Source organism: Triticum dicoccoides, chromosome 6B (assembly GCF_002162155.2).
Source record: "Triticum dicoccoides isolate Atlit2015 ecotype Zavitan chromosome 6B, WEW_v2.0, whole genome shotgun sequence".
NCBI classification, from domain to species: domain Eukaryota; kingdom Viridiplantae; phylum Streptophyta; class Magnoliopsida; order Poales; family Poaceae; genus Triticum; species Triticum dicoccoides.
In genome coordinates, this window is record NC_041391.1 from 232461875 (window position 1) to 232482900 (window position 21026).

A 21026-nucleotide genomic window follows, 5' to 3' on the forward strand; every position below is an offset into this window, starting at 1 on the left:
TGGCAGTCGGCTATAGTCTGAAGAATACGTCCTGTTTTTTTTTGTTGGTCGACTGGTCGACTCTTCCTTGATAGAACTAGTGGGGGCACGCTGAGTGCACCCACTGGGTGTAGTCCCCGAGACTACGGTCGAATGTTTGTATTCGGCTGTAGTCTTAGAAACGTATGATTTTTCCTTAGTCACTCGGAAGTGAATTGTTTTTGACATTTGTCGATTGATTCTTCGTAGAAATCCTGTGACCTTGCGGCTCGTTACACCGAGTTGGAGAACAAGCATATCCAGCTCGAGCTTGATCTGAAGCTGGTCCAGGAGAATCTGGCGAAAGCGAAGGAAGAAGCTAAAGGTATGTTTGGTGAGGCTTCCGACAACTGCCTTTGCCCCTTATTTGATTCAAATTCTGACCTTGCTGCGACTTTGCAGGCAAAGTGAAGGAGGCCCAGAAGAAGAAAGACCTTGAGTTGGCTGAGATGCAGAAAACAGCTTTAGAGAAGACCAAACTCGCAGACGAGAAGTTGGCTTCGGTCACCAAGCTTGAAGAAGAGAACACCAATCTGAAAGCTGCTCTCGCTATTGCCAACAAGGAGGTCAGTCGACTGAAAGGCGATAAAGTTGTTCTGAATGACAAGGTCAGTGAGTTGGCGGGGAAGAAGAACGATCTGGAGGCTTATCTGGGCGGACTCGCCAAGAAGTTGTTCCTCATGCTCGAAGGTAATCCTTTGCACCAAACAATTGTTTTTACAATGATATTTCCATTCGACCATTGCCTTGACTCGACGATTGTACTTGCAGAATTTTGCCAAAACTTTGAAGAGGAGACTGGTCGACTGGAACCAAACCTGGACCCCATCAACTCTCTAGTGAATGATGAAGTCGCCATGAATGTGTTCGGCTCGAGTCTCGCGTTGCTGTTGTCATTGACTATCTTGCAAGGCTGAAGGTCGCCACTTCCCGCATTGACACTACGCTCTGGCCCAGGGAGACGCTCCAAAATGACCTCGAGTCTCTGATGACTCGACTAAACACAGTCCCTGGTCGAGTGCAGGAGTGGAAGAAGTCTTCTGCCAGGTGCGGTGCAGATGTCGCTTTGTGTCTGGCCCGAGTTCATTGCAAGGATGCACGAGAGGATAAGCTGGCGGCTCTTCGGGTGGCTAACACCAAGAAGCATGATTTCTGGTCTTTCATGGAGACTTTCATCGCCGCTGCCACTCGGATCGTGGATGGAATCGACCTTGATGAGTTTGTTGCACCTTCCAGCCCTCCACAGGAGGGGTAAAAAACTTCTTGAGCTCGACACTTTAAATTTGCCTCGGTATGCCGAGTGATTTTGTAACCGATAAACCTTAACAGGCTTAGCGCCTGAGCACTTTCGGTTCCGTTAGGTATTTATCCGAACATGGATTCGACGTTTGAATATGCTTGCATTTGGTTTGAAATGTCTTTTGCGGGTTAAAGAGAGATGCTTACTGCAATCGACTTATTCCCCAATTTACTTAGGCAGGCACTGGGCTGCGGCTAAGCCCCCGAGTGAGAGGCTTGCTCTCCACTCAGTAGGATTTTCAAAACTTAGGCGAGCACTGGGCTGCAGCTAAGCCCCCGAGTGGGAGGTCTGCTCTCCACTCAGTAGGATTTTCAAAACTTAGGCGAGCACTGGGCTGCAGCTAAGCCCCCGAGTGGGGGGTCTGCTCTCCACTCGGTAGGATTTTTCAAAACTTAGGCGAGCACTGGGCTACAGCTAAGCCTCCGAGTGGGAGGTCTGCTCTCCACTCGGTAGGATTTTCAAAACTTGGACGAGCACTGGGCTGCAGCTAAGCACCCGAGTGGGAGGTCTGCTCTCCACTCGGTAGGATTTTCAAAACTTAGGCGAGCACTGGGCTACAGCTAAGCCCCCGAGTGGGAGGTCTGCTCTCCACTCGGTAGGATTTTTCAAAACTTAGGCGAGCACAGGGCTGCAGCTAAGCCCCCGAGTGGGAGGTCTGCTCTCCACTTGGTAGGATTTTTATAACTTTGTACTTGTGGCGTAGCTCGGAGGAGAGGGTCGCAGTCGACCTGCACCTCGTCCTCCTTGCGGCCGCATGTTGTACTTGTGGCGTAGCTCGGAGGAGAGGGTCGCAGTCGACCTGCACCTCGTTCTCCTTGCGACTGCACGTTGTACTTGTGGCATAGCTCGGAGGAGAGGGTCGCAGTCAACCTGCACCTCGTCCTCCTTGCGACCGCACGTTGTACTTGTGGCGTAGCTCGGAGGAGAGGGTCACAGTCGACTTGCACCTCGTCCTCCTTGCGACCGCACGTTGTACTTGTGGCGTAGCTCGGAGGACAGGGTCGTAGGTCGAGTACTTAGACTGCAGCTAAGCCTCCGAGTGGGAGTCTGGCTCACCACTCGGTAGGATTTTATTGAAACTTAGGCGAACACAGGGCTGCATCTAAGCCCCCGAGTGGGAGGTCTGCTCTCCACTCGGTAGGATTTTTATAACTTTGTACTTGTGGCGTAGCTCGGAGGAGAGGGTCGCAGTCGACCTGCACCTCGTCCTCCTTGCAACCGCACATTGTACTTGTGGCGTAGCTCGGAGGAGAGGGTCGCAGTCGACCTGCACCTCGTCCTCCTTGCGACCGCACGTTGTACTTGTGGCGTAGCTTGGAGGAGAGGGTCGCAGTCGACCTGCACCTCGTCCTCCTTGCGACCGCACGTTGTACTTGTGGCGTAGTTCGGAGGAGAGGGTCACAGTCGACCTGCACCTCGTCCTCCTTGCGACCGCATGTTGTACTTGTGGCGTAGCTCGGAGGAGAGGGTCGCAGTCGACCTGCACCCTGTCCCCCTCGCGGAGCGCACGTTGAATTTGTACTTAGGCGAGTACTTAGACTGCAGCTAAGCCTCCGAGTGGGAGTCTGGCTCACCACTCGGTAGGATTTTATTGAAACTTAGGCGAGTACTTAGACTGCAGCTAAGCCCCCCGAGTGGGAGTCTGGCTCACCACTCGGTGGGATTTTGTTGAAACTTAGGCGAAACAGATTCGCAGCTAAGCCCCCGAGTGGGAGGCATGCTCTCCACTCGGTAGGGATTTTTTTTACAAACTTACGCGAAACGGATTCGCAGCTAAGCCACCCACTGAGGGGGAAATTTTACTGAACAAATAAAAGTGACAAAAAATCATTGGGGAAATTATGACACTATTATCTTGCAAAACATGGACTATAGAAGTACTTTTATTACAACTCATCCGAGTGAAGACTTAAGTGTAAAATGGGCGGAGTAGCTCCGCGTTCCAAGCTCGGGGCTCGTCGATATTGTGCTTGACGTTGTAGAGACGGTATGCTCCGTTGTGGAGAACCTTGGTGACAATGAAGGGTCCTTCCCAAGAAGGAGCAAGCTTGTGTTGTTTCTGCTGATCCACTCGGAGAACCAAATCCCCTTCCTGGAAGGCTCGACTCTTCACGTTTCTAGCGTGGAAGCGACGCAAGTCCTGTTGGTAGATGGTCGATCGGATCAGAGCCATCTCTCTTTCTTCCTCTAAAAGGTCGACTGCGTCTTGCCGCGCTTGTTCCGCTTCAGCTTCGTTGTAGAGCTCAACTCGAGGAGCATTGTGGAGAAGATCACTCGGCAAGACTGCTTCAGCTCCATAGACCAAGAATAATGGAGTTCTTCCGGTCGACCGATTAGATGTGGTCCGCAGACCCCAAAGCACCGAGGGAAGTCCGTCGACCCATGCTCCAGCCGCATGCTTGAGATCACGCATCAGTCGGGGTTTCAATCCCCTGAGGATCAAGCCATTGGCTCGCTCTGCTTGTCCATTCGACTGTGGATGGGCGACTGAAGCGTAGTCGACTCGTGTGCCTTGAGATGTGCAAAATGCTCTGAATTCCCCCGAATCGAAGTTTGATCCATTATCAGTGATGATGCTGTGCGGGACTCCATATCTGAATATCAGTTCCCTGATGAAGCTGACGGCAGTACCGGTGTCAAGGTTCTTGATGGGTTTAGCCTCAATCCACTTGGTGAACTTGTCGACTGCCACCAGTACATGCGTGAAACTGCTTCGACCTGTCCTCAAGGGGCCCACCATATCCAATCCCCATACTGCGAAGGGCCAGACGAGTGGTATAGTCTTCAGAGCTGACGCAGGCTTGTGTGACATGTTGGAGTAAAACTGACATCCTTCGCACTTATCCACTATCTCCTTTGCCATCTCATTCGCCCTTGGCTAGTAAAACCCGGCTCAGTATGCTTTGGCCATGATGGTCCGAGAGGACGCATGATGGCCACAGGTCCCTGAGTGGATATCATCAAGAATTATTCGAGCTTCTTCTGGCGTTATGCATTTCTGACCGACTCCCGTCGTGCTCTCTCTGTATAGCTGCCCCTTGATCACAAAGGCTTTGGATCGGCGGACGATCCGTCGAGCCTCTTCTTCGTCCTCTGGGAGCTCTTTTCTTAGGATATATGCGATATATGGAACTGTCCACTCGGGAGTGATCACTAAAACCTCCATGACCAAGTCGACCACCGCTGGAACTTCAACTTCAGTCGGATCTGTGGCACTCTTGGGCTGCGGAGCTTCTTCAGTAAAAGGATCTTCTTTGACTGATGGAGTATGAATATGTTCCAGGAACACACCACTGGGAATGGCTTCTCTTTTGGAACCTATTTTCGCCAAATCATCAGCCGCTTGATTTTTCAGTCGGGGTATATGATGGAGCTCTAACCCCTCAAACTTCTTTTCCAGCTTCCTCACTGCATTGTAGTATCCAGTCATGGCTGGGCTTCTAACGTCCCATTCCTTCATCACTTGGTTGACCACCAAATCTGAATCGCCATAAACCATAAGGCGACGGACGCAGAGTGAGATGGCCATGCGCAACCCATACAAAAGGGCCTCGTATTCTGCCTCATTGTTGGAGGAATCAAAGTGAATTTGGAGCACATATCTGAGCTTATCTCCTCTGGGGGAAACCAGGACAACCCCAGCACCGGAACCATTCAACATCTTAGAGCCATCAAAGAACATGGTCCAATGCTCCGAGTGAACTTGAGTCGGTTGCTGTTTTTCAATCCACTTCGTAAGGAAATCTGCTATTGCTTGGGACTTAATGGCTTTCTTTGCCTCAAACTTGATATCAAGGGGAAGGAGTTCAATCGCCCATTTCGCCACTTGACCAGTTGCATCTCTGTTGTGCAGAATCTCTGAAAGTGGAGCATCGCTGACGACTGTAATGGAATGATCAGAGAAATAATGAGCAACCTTCTTCGTGGTCATGTAGATCCCATACACAAGCTTCTGATAATGAGGATATCTTTGCTTTGATGGAGTCAAAACTTCAGACAGATAATACACTGGGCACTGAACTTTGAAGGCTTTCCCTTCTTCTTCCCGCTCGACCGTAGGTACTGTATTGACGACTTGTTCTGTGGCTGCAATATAAAGCAACAGAAGCTCTTTGCTGATTGGAGCAGCAAGCACCGGCTGGGTGGAGAGCAGAGCTTTCAGCTCGGCAAACGCTGCATCATCTTCTCGAGTCCACTCGAACTTGTCTGCCTTCTTCATCAGTCGGTAAAGAGGCAATGCCTTTTCACCGAGTCGTGAAATGAATCGACTTAATGCGGCCAAGCATCCAGTAAGCTTCTGGACATCGTGCACCCGCACGGGGCGTTTCATTCAGAGTATAGTGCCAATTTTTTCCGGGTTAGCGTCGATTCCTCGTTCGGAAACGAGAAAACCGAGTAACTTGCCACCAGGAACTCTGAATGTGCACTTTGATGGATTGAGCTTGATATCATACCTCCTGAGGTTGGCAAATGTTTCGGCGAGGTCACTCAGCAGGTCGAAACCCTTTCGCGACTTGACCATGATATCATCCATATACGCTTCCACGTTCCGACTGATTTGAGTGAGCAAACACTTCTGAATCATTCGCATGGACGTGGCTCCGGCATTCTTGAGGCCGAATGGCATGGTGATATAGCAGAAGCACCCGAATGGAGTGATGAAAGCTGTTTTTATCTCGTCGGGTCCGTACAGACGGATCTGATGGTACCCGCAATAGGCGTCTAGAAAAGACAATCTCTCGCATCCCGCGGTCGAGTCAACTATTTGATCAATGCGAGGGAGAGGAAAATGATCTTTCGGGCAGGCCCGATTGATGTGCTTGAAATCAATGCACATTCGGAGTGAGTTGTCCTTCTTAGGAACCATGACGACATTGGCGAGCCACTCGGAGTGGTATATCTCTCGGATAAATCCTGCCGCCAATAGTCGAGCCACTTCCTCACCAATTGCTTTTCTCTTCTGGACAGCGGACCGCTGAAGATGTTCTTTGACTGGTTTTGCTGCTGAGTCGACTCTAAGGCGATGCTCAGCCAGTCCCCTGGGAACACCCGGCATGTCGGCTGGCTTCCATGCAAAGATGTCCCGGTTCTCACGGAGGAACTGGATGAGCGCTTCTTCCTATTTCGGGTCGAGTGTTGTGGAGATATTGGTCGGAGCTGCATTGGGGTCGGTCGGGTGAATGTGGACGGGCTTCGTCTCACCGAACGACTGAAATGCTGACTCTGTGGCAGGTTTCTTGGCTCGCAGCAAATCACTCGGATCTGCATTTTGCTTATATCCTTCTAGCTCGACCGCTGTCACCTGGGAATCGGCAATCTTTGAGCCTTTCTGGAAACACTCTTCTGTTTTTTTCCGATCACCAGTGATAGTGATCACGCCTTTGGGGCCGGGCATCTTCAGTTTGAGGTACACATAACATGGTCGAGCCATGAACCGTGCGTAAGCTAGTCTCCCCAAATAGCGTGGTAAGCGCTCTGAAAATCCACGACCTCAAACGTCAGCTTCTCTTTGCGAAAATGCTTCGAATCACCGGACACCACGTCCAGAGCTATTTGGCCGAGTGACTCGGCTTTCTTTCCTGGTATAACTCCATGAAAACTCATGTTACTGGTGCTCAGTTGGGACATCGGAATGCCCATTCCTTTCAGCGTGTCCGCATACAATAAGTTCAGTCCACTACCCCCGTCCATTAGCACCTTCGTCAGTCGAGTGCCTTCGACAATCGGGTCGACCACCAAAGCTTGCCTCCCAGGGGTGGCTATATGAGTCGGGTGATCGGACTGGTCGAATGTAATGGGAGTTTGGGACCATCTCAGATAACTGGGTGTCGCCGGGGCGACCATGTTCATCTCACGGTTAATAACCTTCAGTCGGCTCTTGCTTTCCGCATCCGCAAAGATCAGCAGAGTGGAGTTAACATGAGGATATCCTCCCTCACTGTCCTCCTTGTCTTCGGCTTTGTCCGACTCCTTTTCCTTGTCCTTGGGCTGTTTACCTTGGAACTGCTAGATCAGGAGTCGACACTGGCGAGTGGTATGCTTCGGGTAGATGATATTACCCTCTTCGTCTTTCTTCGTGTGGATGTGACACGGCATATCCATCACGTCATTTCCTTCTTTATCCTTCACCTTCTTGGGGTTCCAGGATCCTTTGGGTTTTCCTTTGAACTTGCCCTGAGTCACGGCCAGAGCCTCCCAGGAGCCGCTGGTTCGGCCTTCCGCTTCTGCTTCCGACTGGAGTTCCCCTTCTCCGACTGACTCGGCTTGTACTTGCCGCTGTGGAGTCGGTCCTCCTCTTCACCATTGGCGTACTTGGTGGCAATTTCCATCATCCGACTCAGGGTCATATCTCCGGTCCACCCAAACTTCAAACTTAACTCTCTGTTCTTGACACCATCCTTGAAGGCGCAGACTGCCTGATGATCAGACACATTCTCCACGGTATGATGCAAAGTAATCCACCTCTGAATGTACTCTCTTAAGGTTTCATTCTGCACGCAGACTTGCAGCTCTGTCAACCCAGCTGGTCGCTTACAGGTTCCCTCAAAAGTCCTGATGAACACTCGGGAAAGATCTTCCCAAGTGTATATACTGCTTGGACTCAACTGATTCAACCACGCCCTGGCCGAACCTTCCAACATGAGTGGTAAGTGCTTCATAGCCACCTCGTCATTCCCGCCGCCGATCTGTACAGCCACTCGGTAGTCCTCAAGCCAAGTTTCAGGCTTAGACTCACCGGTGAACTTGCTTACTCTAGTCGCCAACCTGAAGTTGGGGGGAATCACCGCGGCTCTGATAGCCCTGCTGAAACATTCCGGACTAAAAACATGCACTCGGCTGCTAGTGGGCGCGTCTCCGTCATGGCCACCCCGATGAGCCCTGTTTCGATCGACCAAGCCTTGCACGACGATGGACCGCGCGTCGAAGCCTGGTTCCCGCGGGTCAACCGGAGCTGTTCGCGCCACACTGAGTTGACGCCTGTCATATTGCTGCCGAGGAGCATAAGACCCGCCTCTCGGAGGAGGAGTGGGCACTCGACGCCTATCCTCACGATCGTATCGGTCACCATATTGGTCCCGTCGATTCTCGCGCCCTTCACGCCGCGGAGGCGATCTGGGGCTGTGAGCCGACTGAACAGTATTCGCAGCAATGGATCGACTGTGAATTCTGTTGCGTGACTGCGACACGGCTGAATTCTGATCTCCTGCTGCCCGGAGCAAATCTCTGATCTGCATCAAGCCTCTGCTAGCCTCCGACTGAGAGGGCTGAATTGACTCTGCTATTCGGGTTGCAGCTGCTAAATTCTGAATCGGGGTTCGATATACCTGAGTCGGCGGGAAGGGTTGACGTCGACTGGAGTCGGGTACTCGTTGCCGCGCGCGCTCGTCGAGTGCTCGCTGGAGGTTCTCCAGACGAGCGCGTTCAGCCAAGTTGGCCAAACGTGCCTCCTCCAAGGCGCGAGCCTCGGGGGTTTCTCCTGCGATGGGAGTATGCAGGGCATCCATGTTCCTGCGGCGAAGTTCTTCCCTTTGCAGGGAATTAAGTGGCTCGGGTTGGTACTCCTCATGGACTTGAGCGGGGTCGCCCCTGCCGTCTACCCCGTCGCCGCGGGGATAGCCGGGAGGACTACGAGGTCCGTCGACCATCAAGACCTCCGCCGCTGGATCACTGCTATCGCACTCGGATGCAGTCTGTACGGAGCCAGTCGACAGATCGAATAGGCCGTAGAGGGATTCGTCGGGCTCGATTGCCGCGATTTGGGTGGTGGCCGTCTGGCGTGCCACCGCATGCCTCACCCACCGCTGAAGCCTCGACCGACCAGAGCGCTTGCGCTGGCGGGAGACAGGGAGGGATGACGACAGAGGAGTCGACCGATATGGAGTCGACGGTTGCCGCAGCAGAACGCCGCGGACACATGTGCGAAAGTGCGTCGCACCGCGGACGGGGAGCGCGTCGATGTCGAGTGGAGCCTCCTGAAGCCAAGCGGAATCGTCGGCGATGAAGGTGAGAGCACCGAGACGGATCTCGCGGCCCTCGACCAAAACTCCAGCAGCAACCATGATGAAAGTGATCGGAAGAACTGCAACTTCTCCAAAAATCGCTAAGACACCTGCCCCATGGTGGGCGCCAACTGTCGTGGTTCTAAGTCTGACAGTAGAATGGGGGGTAGGTATGGAGAGGCAAGATCCTAGCTATGGAGCAGTTGTGAACACAAGGATGTACGAGTTCAGGCCCTTCTCGGAGGAAGTAACAGCCCTACGTCTCGGAGCCCGGAGGCGGTCGACTGGATTATGTGTGTATGGATTACAGGGGTGCGAACCCTTTACACTGAGGAGGGGGGTGGCTTATATAGTGTTTGCCAGACCCCTCCGGCCCTCAGTAATGCAGGGTTTAAAGTACATTAAGTCTAGGCATTACTGGTAACGCCTTACATAAAGTGTCCTAAATGCCATAAAGACTACTTAATTACAGACTGTTTGGATGCAGAGTGGCTCTTGATCTACTGGTGGTCGAGTGAGTCTTCATGGTCGAGTCCTTCGAGTCCGTCGAGTGAAGTCCCTCTTGGTCAACTGGAAGGCAGTTTCTTCTAAGGGTGTCCTTGGGTAGGGTACTTAGATCAGGTCTATGACCCTACCCTAGGTACATGACTTCATCATCCGCCGAGGCCCCGCCCTGCCGGCATCGAGGCGGAGGACTTCGCCGGCTTCGGCGAGGCCCTTCTCCGCCAAGGCCCCACCCCACCAACATCGAGGTAGAGGACATCGCCGGCTCCGCCGAGGCCCCACCCCGCCGGTGCCGAGGCGGAGGACTTTGCCGGCTTCGGCGAGGCCCTGCTCCGCTGAGGCCCTGCCCCGCCAACAACGACGCAGAGGACATTGCCGAGACCCCGCCCTGCCAACAACGAGGGGGAGGATTTCCCCCACTCCGCCAAGGCGCCGCCCCATTGGCAATGAGATAGAGGACATCGCCGGCTCCGTCGAGGCCCCGCCCCGCTGCCAACAAGGCCGCGCCACATAGAAACGAGGAAGAGTAGAACACGGTAGGTCGCCGCCGCTTGGGTCCAAGTAAGGCCACCGCTGCTACCCTCCGGTTTAAGCCAAGGTTGGCGGCTTGAACACTGACGGCCGATTAGCTTCTTGGCGGCGACGTGGAGTCGGAGAGCTGTGCTGGAGAATAAGCTTCCGTTCGGTTCAGCTGGACATGAGAAATAGGCGCCGGAGATCATAGATTAGGTTCATTAGTTATACCTCCAGTGCACCCCTTTTTTAGTTGAAGAATGTATAAAATCTAATGAAATCCGGCCGTGTATGAATGAATTAAGTTCGATTAGTTCGAATTCTTGTATCACTGGCATTGGATGAACACGCAAAACAATACGTACTACCATTATTCCCAGGACGCACGGTGATCACCTTGTTTGAAGTAGTTTCACACATACAAAAAGTTTGAGAAGCTTTTAAGCATGCCTGTACATTGCAATCAAACTCACAGGCCTGGCAATTCATAGACAACATTCAAAATAATCGATGATTATGCATCTCAGTGATTCACAAGTTAGAGCCAATATTTACTTCACAACTAAAGAGTAAAGAAAATCGATCGATGCTGCTGATAGCAAAGGGCGTCCCATTCGAAAATATCAAACACATGTGTTCTTGCTAACATCAATGAGCAAAATTTGACAAGGTTTTCCCATGCGAAAATATCTTTTTGACGAGAATAGCAAGAGCTCCGCCTTTGCATTATAGGGAAAGAAAGTCATGTCGTACAACACTCTAAAACCAACAGAGAAAGCTGGTTCAGAAAAACTATGGATGTTGTAGCATACAGCGAGGCTACGTCACAAGGTAAACAACAACACCTCAGAGAACTAGGGGCGCATCCGTCGCTACATGGAACAGCAGCACATCTTCGTTGATCATGGCCGAAAGCATGATTGGAGTAAGTTCCATCTCCTCAAAAACCCTTTTATTGTGGAATGCCTATGATTGTCGGATGGTAGGGGTTTGCCATCAGTTCGGACATTGACATGGCACCTCGTGCTAAGTAAACAAGTTGTTCTTTTTGTGCAGTTCCACCAAAATCAACCAAATTCGCGCATAGCTTGTATGATTTTGCCTTTATATGTTGCAACGCCTTGAACATATCGGCACCTCCTTTCTTGTAGCTAATTTTGTGGCTGTAGGTGGAAATGAATGATTCGAGATCATTCGATGTATTATGCATGATGAAGTATAATGGGCACAAGCCATCGGAACATTTTGTGCAGTTTCCACTGAAATTAAGCTGAGCACCCCTGTTTGCATAAATACAAAAAATTATTAGTAAAGCAAACTATAATATGAATTTACAGTTTAAACAGACACCTACATGGTCCATGCAGAGCACACATTGAAAAAATGGAACTCACCAAAAAGAATCCTAGAACAACATTGTACTTGCCCATCACAGCAAAAAATATGGAAATCTGTGAGTCCTTCTGAGCTGAAGTTAGTCTGGTCTTGTGGGGAGTAATGTAACCATCCTTCAACCGCTCCTTCTGATGAGAAGATAGACTGGGCTTCTTCAGCCTAGCATAATTGGAACAAGGTACTTCACGTACTCCATATTCTTCTTCAGAGGAGGATGATCCTGTTGGGCAAAGACAAGAGAACAACTAAATGCTAGCATCCTTGTTTGCTCGAAAAAAGGAAAGGAAATATTTAAAACAACCATTACATTAACAAAGAGAGTAACTAATGAAATGTATAGTCACAAAGAGATGCATCTCCTCATTATCCTCATAGGAAATGATATGATACCAAACACAACAGCTCAACTTGAACTGTACTATTACTTAATTTTATCAGTGGCTATAATGGTGGCAAACCGGCGCATCAATTTATTAGCAGCCTTAGATTAACATGTGAAACAGTACCACTTTCTCATGAGAGTAGCTAAACAATAGCACAACACCAATAGAGATGACAAAGCTCAATCCTATGGATGAAATCCATGGGCCGGTACCAACCTTTGTCAGGAGGCTTATTGTGTAGGGCTAGCAGATGAACTGATGAAGCACTTCTCTGGAACTATCCGTTATTATCTACTGTTGTTGCCATGATTACTATATACTCCTCAATTAGTTTAATGTTTCCAACATCTTCTTGTGCAGTTCCACTAAAATATATGTTATCTTCAAACAAGATCCCTGTTTGCACAAGTAGAGATAATTACATATTACATTAAGAGTGGCATCAAATCACAGTGGCAAAACAATTGCTCGTTCCAGCCATAGCAATAAATTAAGATGCAAAACTATATCATTACTTGTGTCATCACAGTTCCAGTGCTTTATTACAACACTAGGAGTTGATTTTTGTTCTTTTTCCGCTTGTTCTTCCCCTTCATCACTTGGTTCAATAACAGACAAGCTTCGCCTTCAATTTAAGATTTGGCATGTCAATTAGGGAGAACAAGTATAGCACTAAAAAACAACATTACTTTTCTGATGAAAGTAGCAAAACACAGGCCAACAGTTGTGAAATATCATTATCTTACCTCAATGGGGTATTACGGTGCAGATACAGATTGGAAGTCTGGTCTCCTTTTGTGGAGTTCACTAAAATCAAGCAACATTACCGTATAAGTAGCAGGACATATGAAAGCACACTGCACAATCATGTGGAAGAAGGCCACTACTAACCTCTCATGACATGGAATTCAAACAACTCACAAGAAGAAGATCTGGAAAAAATTTGTCAACACAGATAGGAAGTCAGATCTTCTCTTGTGCAGTTCCACTAAGATCAACCAATCAAGCAACATTGTTGGTGTGACATTTTGGTTGAACTGCACAAAACACTCTTAAAGCAAAAGTGTTTTGTGCAGTGCAACAAAAGGTCGCAATAGCAACGAGGTGAAGTAGATAACCCTGTTTACACAGAGGTGCAAAGGAAACAATTACTGGTTAATAACGGTGGATGAACAGAAGCCCATAAAAAGAAGCATCTTACTTATCTAAATGGGAAAGAAAGCAAGACAGTACCATTTCTCAAACAGTGGCGTTGATTCATATTAATAGAGATATTATATTAACAAAAAAATTCGTTAAGCATGTAATTTTCTTTTAACTGTGGCATTGCTTCAATTTTCCACGGCATTATTAGATTTACAACAGCTAAAGAGTTGTACGGGATAGCTAAAGAGTTGCACCCATGTGCATCTACCGATGTATAAAGGGGTGATGCACATTATGTTGCAACAAAGAACAAAAAACCAAGGAGCATATTTGTGTTGGTCCCAATTTTGTTATCTTTAGACACCTTACCCTATGTGAGGGCAGGAAATCTACTCCTGCTCAAACTCTACAACCTTGTCCCCCCCACAGAAAGATCAGCTCGTTACAGATGTGCATACTGCATTTGTCATTGTTTTCCCTTTTCGACCAACGTAGGTGCTGGATAGCCAGTCTGTACTACTTTCCCCCTTCCTTTCCTCTTTGAACCACGTCCTAGATTCATGCTATAGAACTTTCCCCACTACTTTCCTGTTTGATCCAACACATAGATTCAAGTGCGGAAGAGGAAAAATCCACATGCAGCTAGAGCAATGCATGTGGATTAAGTAAATTATACCTTAAGGTTCTCGGGTGTGGCTCAGTGGGTGGCCGGAGGCCGATCTGGCCACCCTATGTATTACATCGAGGAAGAAGGGGTCGGAAGCCCTCCCGCGCCGCCGCTGGATGAAAGAGCTCGCTGACGACGACAACGTTAAGCCTCCTTCCCTTCCCCGGCAGACGGGATCCTTGTAAGTGCATCTAGTGCCACCCCTAGTTGGTCTTGGAGTAGTGACGACAAACCTAGTTGAGGGACTAATGTGTTTGTGAGACTTGCAAGAAAACACAGGTAGTAGTCCCTCCTTGATTCGGTTTAGCTATCGGAGATGACCCCTAAAAATGTGTGAAGACATGGAAAACAGTGCTGGTCTGTGAAGATATTCACATTGAAGACTATGACACGAGAAGACAATGAGTGAAGACTATGGAGCGCGAAGACTTAGTTGTTTTGTTGTTTCCTTTTCTTATTTGTTGAGTCATAGGAACCACCGCACTGTTAAGTGGGGTCCAAGTGAACAAAGTCAGAGTGACTAAAGTGATGCTCAACCAAATCCTATGTCTTCGAGCGAAGACAATGAGAGCAAATCTTATCCTAAAACGGATAAGTCAGCTTTACTTGTAGCCCAAGTCAAGCTGTCGCGTGTGTTTGAAATCTGACCGTTGTGACACGTGTCAGTTCCTTAGTGACCCAGGGTCATTTCAGACATATCCGGTCGGGTTGCCCAGTGGCTATAAATAGCCCACCCCCTACACCATAAATTGGTGGTTTCTCAGAGTTAGTACACGGCTTTTGTCGTTTGTGAGCAACCCACTGCCGAAGCTTTCGAGAGAGAATCCTTGCAAGGACAAAGCCCAAACCACCCAGAGCCCAAAGAGTGTTTGGCATCACTGAAGTCTTTCTGTCCGCGTGATCTGAAGACTGTGAATCCTCCAGCCGGTTAGGCGTCGCATTCTGAGCATCCAAGAGCTATTGTGGATTGCCGGTGAACGAAGTCTGTGAAGGTTCGGAAGTCTACGTTGAAGACTTACCAGAGTGATTGGGCGGGGACTAGGTGTCCTTATCTCAAGGGGAATAAGGTGAAGACGCGGTCTTCTGAGTTGAGTCTCAGCCTCCCTAACCAGACGTACAGTTGTCACAGCAACTGGAACTGGTCGAACAAATCCCTATCCTTCTGAAGCCACTGGTTCTATCTCTTACCTCTCTTACTTACAGTTTGTCTTCGTGAAGTCATTGCCTGCTTGCATTATCTGTTTGACTTCACTGTGTGACTATCTGTTCTGATTGACTTCATACTATCTTCCATCCAGATCTTTACTACCTAGCTTCTATTTGTCTTCGTGCTTTCACTCCATTGAATACTTGACTATGGCCTGCCTAGTGTAGTCTACATTCCGCTGCATTCGAAAAGTGTAGTTTATATAGTTTGTCTTCGAAACTCCCATGTTTTGAATACTTTCATAAAAATCGCCTATTCACCCCCCTCTAGTCGATAACTAGCCCTTTCAATTGGTATCAGAGCAAGGTACTCCCTTGTTCTGTGTGATTCGGTTTAACCACCTGGAGTTTAGCTATGTCGAATACAGGGATAATCAAAGTCTCCGCTGCGTGCCCCATCTTCGATGGCACTGAATATCCCTACTGGAAGAATAGGATGTGCATGCATCTTGAAGCCATTGATGTCGATCTATGGTATGTCGTCAAGAACGGCGTTCCCAAGACAGGTGAAGGCGTCACCCCTATTGATGTAAAGAAGTTCATTCAACTGGACTCTACTGCCAAGAACATCATCTGTGGGCACCTTACCAAAGGACAATATGGCCGTGTGAGTTCTATGTAAATGTCAAAGCTAGTCTGGGACTGGCTCTCCAAGGTCAATGAAGGTGTCTCAACTCAGCGAGATCAACGTATCAGTACTCTCTGCAACCTCTTCAACCGCTTCAAGAGACACGACAACGAGAATGTCCAGATCACATTTGATCGCCTCACTGATATCACAAATGAGCTCCAAGCACTCAGAGCCACTGAGATCACGAAGCATGAGATAGTGAAGACACTACTGAGATCTCATGACAGCTCATTTGAAACCTTAGCCCTGATGATACAAGAACGCCCTGATTTCAAGACTCTCGATCCATCTGACATACTTGAGAGGCTCAACACACATGAGTACCAGCTATCTGAGAAACGAGATATCTATGGCCCCAACTATGGCTGAACTCGAGCTTTGAAGGCAAAGGCTGCTGCTTCCTCATCTGAAGAAGAATCTGACTGCAGTTCTGGTGATCCTGAAGACATTGGAAAGGAGCTTGCTATGCTTGTGAAGAAGTTTCAGAAATTCACCAAGAAGAAAGGCTTCCGAAAGTCTTCACGATCCAGCTCAAGGAATGATGAAGCTTCTGCCTATGATCACAAGAAGAGAACCTGTCACAAGTGCAAGAAACATGGTCACTACATCTCTGAGTGTCCACAGTGGGACAATGAGAAGAAGAAGAAGAAGAGCAAAGAATATGATTCTGATGACAAGAAAAAGAAGAAATCCTCAAAGTCTTCTTCCAAGTCTACTTCCAGATCTTCATCACACAAGAAGAGCTCATCTGGCAAGGCCCGTGCTTTTGTTGGCAAGGAAATGGATTCAGAAGAGGAGTCAGCTTCAGAGGAGGCGGAGGTGGAGTCTGAGGAGGAGTCTGACTCGGGTGTTGCAAGTCTGGCTCTAGCTACTGCCTACGTCGCCAAGTCCATCTTCAACACTGAAGACAATGGCTCTGTCACCAACACTAATGACAATGTCGATGACTACTCGCCTCCCACCTACTGCTTCATGGCACGTGGTGCCAAGGTAAAATCACGCGATGCTTACTTTCAAACATCCAGTGAAGATGACTCTGATGGTCAATCCAAACCTAGTTACAAAACACTTGCTAAAATTGCAACTGAACAATAGAAAGGTATGGAACATACTCAAAAACTGTTAGACAAAAGCGATGACTAATAATCCCCAAGTGCAGGGAATCATCATAGAAATTCCCAAAGGTGGAAGTGACAAGTGTGGAGTGTCGAACCCACAAGGAGCCAAAGGTAAGATCAATATTCTCTCAAGCCCTATCTGCCACTGATACGACTCTACGTGCACTGAACGTTTGCTTCCAACTAGAAACAAGAAATAAAACTGTGTTGTGGGTATAAAGAGGATAACTTTGTATGATATCGGAGAGCTAAAATATAAAAGTAGGTGCTGTTATCATAAAGTTAGAATATATTACTAAATAATATAAATAGCGAGTGTGGAATAATGGTGGATCGGTGTGCGGAATTGTCCTAAGCAATTGTTAACAAGATCGATAGTCGTCATTGCAATTTCATATGAGGGAGAGGCATAAACTAACATACTTTTCCTACTTGGATCATATGCACTTATGATTGAAACTCTAGCAAGCATCCACAAATACTAAAGATTCATTAAGGTAAAACCCAACCATAGCATTAAAGCATCAAGTCCCCTTTATCCCATACGCAACAATCCCCTTACTTGGGTTTGTGTTTCAGTCACTCACGCAACCCACTATAAGCGAATCATGAACGCATTGCAACAACCTACAGCGGGAATCCCTCACGCTTGCGCGACACGGAGGGCACCATAGGACAGCACCAATAATAAAACATACAACTCGTACCAATCTAGATCATCAATCAACTCAAGGACAAAAGATATCTACTCAAAACATCATAAGATGGCAACACATCATTGGATCATAATATGTGGCATAAAGCACCATGTTCAAGTAGGGATTACAGCGGGGTGTGGGAGAGTGGACCGCGTAAAAGAGATGAGGATGGTGATGATGACGGTGATGTTGATGAGGACGATCACCGCGGCGATGATTCCCCTTCCGATGGCACTCCGGTGCCACCAAGAGAGAGGAGGAGAGATTCTCCCCCTTGTGCTTCCTCCTCCATGGCTTTCCCCCTCTGGTCCTTGGCCTTCATGGCGATGATGGCCCCTTTGAGATCCTCCTCCATGGCCTCCGGTGATGATGGCCCCCTCCAGCAGGGTGCCAGAGAGGGCCTAGATTGATTTCTCGTGGCTACAGAGGCTTGCGGTGGCGGAACTTCCGATCTAGGTTAATTCCCGAAGGTTTCTCTATTTATAGGAATTTTTCGCGTTGGTTTCACGTCAGGGAGGTCTCCGGGCTGTCCACGAGATAGGGGGTGAGGGAGTCCTGGACTAGGGGGCGTCCGGATAGCCGGACTATCATCATCGTCCGGACTCCAAGACTATGAAGATACAAGATTGAAGACTTCGTCCCGTGTCCGGATGGGACTTTCCTTGGCGTGGAAGGCAAGCTTGGCGATACGGATAGGTAGATCTCCTACCATTGTAACCGACTCTGTGTAACCCTAGCCCTCTCCGGTGTCTATATAAACCGGAGGGTTTTAGTCTGTAGGACGAACAACCATTACAACAATCATACCATAGGCTAGCTTCTAGGGTTTAGCCTCCTTGATCTCGTGGTAGATCCACTCTTGTACTACCCATATCATCAATATCAATCAAGCAGGAGTAGGGTTTTACCTCCATCGAGAGGGCCCGAACCTGGGTAAAAACATCATGTCCCTTGTCTCCTGTTACCTTCCACCTAGACGCACAGTTCGGGACCCCCTACCCGAGATCCGCCGGTTTTGACACCGACATTGGTGCTTTCATTGAGAGTTCCTCTGTGTCGTCACCGATAGGCTTGATGGCTTCTTCAAACAACAACACAGTCCAGGGTGAGAACTTTCTCCTTGGACAAATCTTCATATTCGGCGGCTTTGCCGTGCGGGCCAATTCGCTTAGCCATCTGGAGCAGATCGAAAGCTACGCCCCTGGCCATCAGGTCAGATTTGGAAGCCTAAACTTCACGGCCGACATCCGGGGAGACTTGATCTTCGACGGATTCGAGCCACAGCCGCGCATGCCGCACTGTCACGATGGGCATGATCTAGCTCTGCCGCCGGACAGTTCCTTGGAGGCTGCACACGAATCCGCTCCGACCCATAGCTCGGAGCCGACCGCACAGATCGAGGACAGGTGGCTGGACACCGCCTCGGGAGCTGCAACCTCTACGGCGATGGAGCCGAATACTGACCTTGTCCCTTATAAAGCTCGTGACTCCGAGGTGCCGGACTCCTTGCCGGACTCCGAACCTCCTGCGCCCCTACCAATCGAATCCGATTGGGCGCCGATCATGGAGTTCACCGCCGCGGACATCTTTTAGCACTCACCCTTTGGCGACATCCTGAATTCGCTAAAGCATCTCTCGTTATCAGGAGAGCCCTGGCCGGACTGCGGTCAGGATGGTTGGGATGCGGACGACGAAGAAATTCAAAGCCCACCCACCACCCACTTTGTAGCCACTGTCGACGATCTAACCGACATGCTAGACTACGACTCCGAAGACATCGACTGTATGGACGATGATGCCGGAGACGATCAAGAACCAGCACCTACAAGGCACTGGAAGACCACCTCGTCATACGACATATACATGGTGGACACCCCAAAGCATGGGGATGGCGAAGAAGCAGCGGAGGCAGATTCCTCTAAGAAACAGCCCAAGCGCCGACGTCAGCGGCGCCGCTCTAAATCCCTCCACAGCAAGAATGGAGACTCCAGAACCGGAGATAATAACACCCCAGAGAGTGCCGAAGACAACCCCCTCCAGCAAGATTCAGCACAAGAGGACAGAGAAGCCAGCCCTTGAGAGAGAGCGGCAGACGAGGAGATAGAGGACGATAATTACATGCCTCCCTCCGGAGACGAGGCAAGCCTCAACGACGATGAATTCGTCGTGCCCGAGGATCCCGTCGAACAAGAGCGTTTTAAACGCAGGCTAATGGCCACGGTGAACAGCCTAAAAAAAGAAGCAGCAACAGCTTCGAGCTGATCAAGACCTGCTGGCCGACAGATGGACCGAGGTCCTCGCGGCCGAAGAGTATGAACTCGAACGCCCCTCCAAAAGCTACCCAAAACGCAAGTTGCTCCCCTGACTAGAGGAGGAAGAATACAAACCTTCATCACCAGCGCACAATACGGCAGACCGACCACCTCGTGGCTGCGACAGAGAGGAATCTAGGCCCTCCGCCAGAACCGTACCCCGGCACCGCTTGAAAAGCACAAAGCCACGGGGAAATGCGCCAGATTTGCGGGATATATTGGAGGACAAGGCAAGACAATCCAGATCCATCTATGGATCACGTGGGCGCCCCACGACCCACGACGATCACCGTCGCGTCGTATACAGCAACTCCGGTCGGGCCGAACACAGCAGACAACGCTCTCTTGAGCTACGTCGTGATATTGCTCAGTATAGAGGCGCCGCACACCCACTATGCTTCACAGACGAAGTAATGGATCATCAAATCCCCGAAGGGTTTAAACCCGTGAACATTGAATCCTACGATGGCACAATAGATCCCGCGGTTTGGATCGAAGATTATCTCCTTCATATCCATATGGCCCGCGGCGACGATCTCCACGCCATCAAGTATCTCCCACTCAAGCTTAAAGGACCAGCTCGGCATTGGCTTAACAGCTTGCCTGCAGAGTCAATTGGGTGTTGGGAGGACCTGGAAGCCGCATTCCTCGATAACTTCCAGGGCACATATGTGCGACCACCAGACGCCGATGACCTAAGCCACATAATTCAGCAGCCAGACGAATCGGCCAGACAGTTCTGGACACGGTTCTTAACAAAGAAAAATCAAATCGTCGACTGTCCGGATGCAGAGGCCCTCGCAGCCTTCAAACATAACATCTGCGACGAGTGGCTAGCCCGGCACCTAGGACAGGAAAAGCCGAAATCCATGGCAGCCCTCACATCACTCATGACCCGCTTCTGTGCGGGAGAGGACAGCTGGCTAGCTCGCAGTAACAACCTCAGCAAAAATTCCGGCAGTCCGGACAACAAGGACAACAATGGTAGGTCGCGTAGCAACAAACACAAACGCCGCGTTAACGGCAACAACACTGAGGATACGGCAGTCAACGCCGGATTCAGAGGCTCTAAACCCGATCAGCGGAAGAAGCCATTCAAACGAACCACTCCGGGTCCGTCCAATTTGGACCGAAT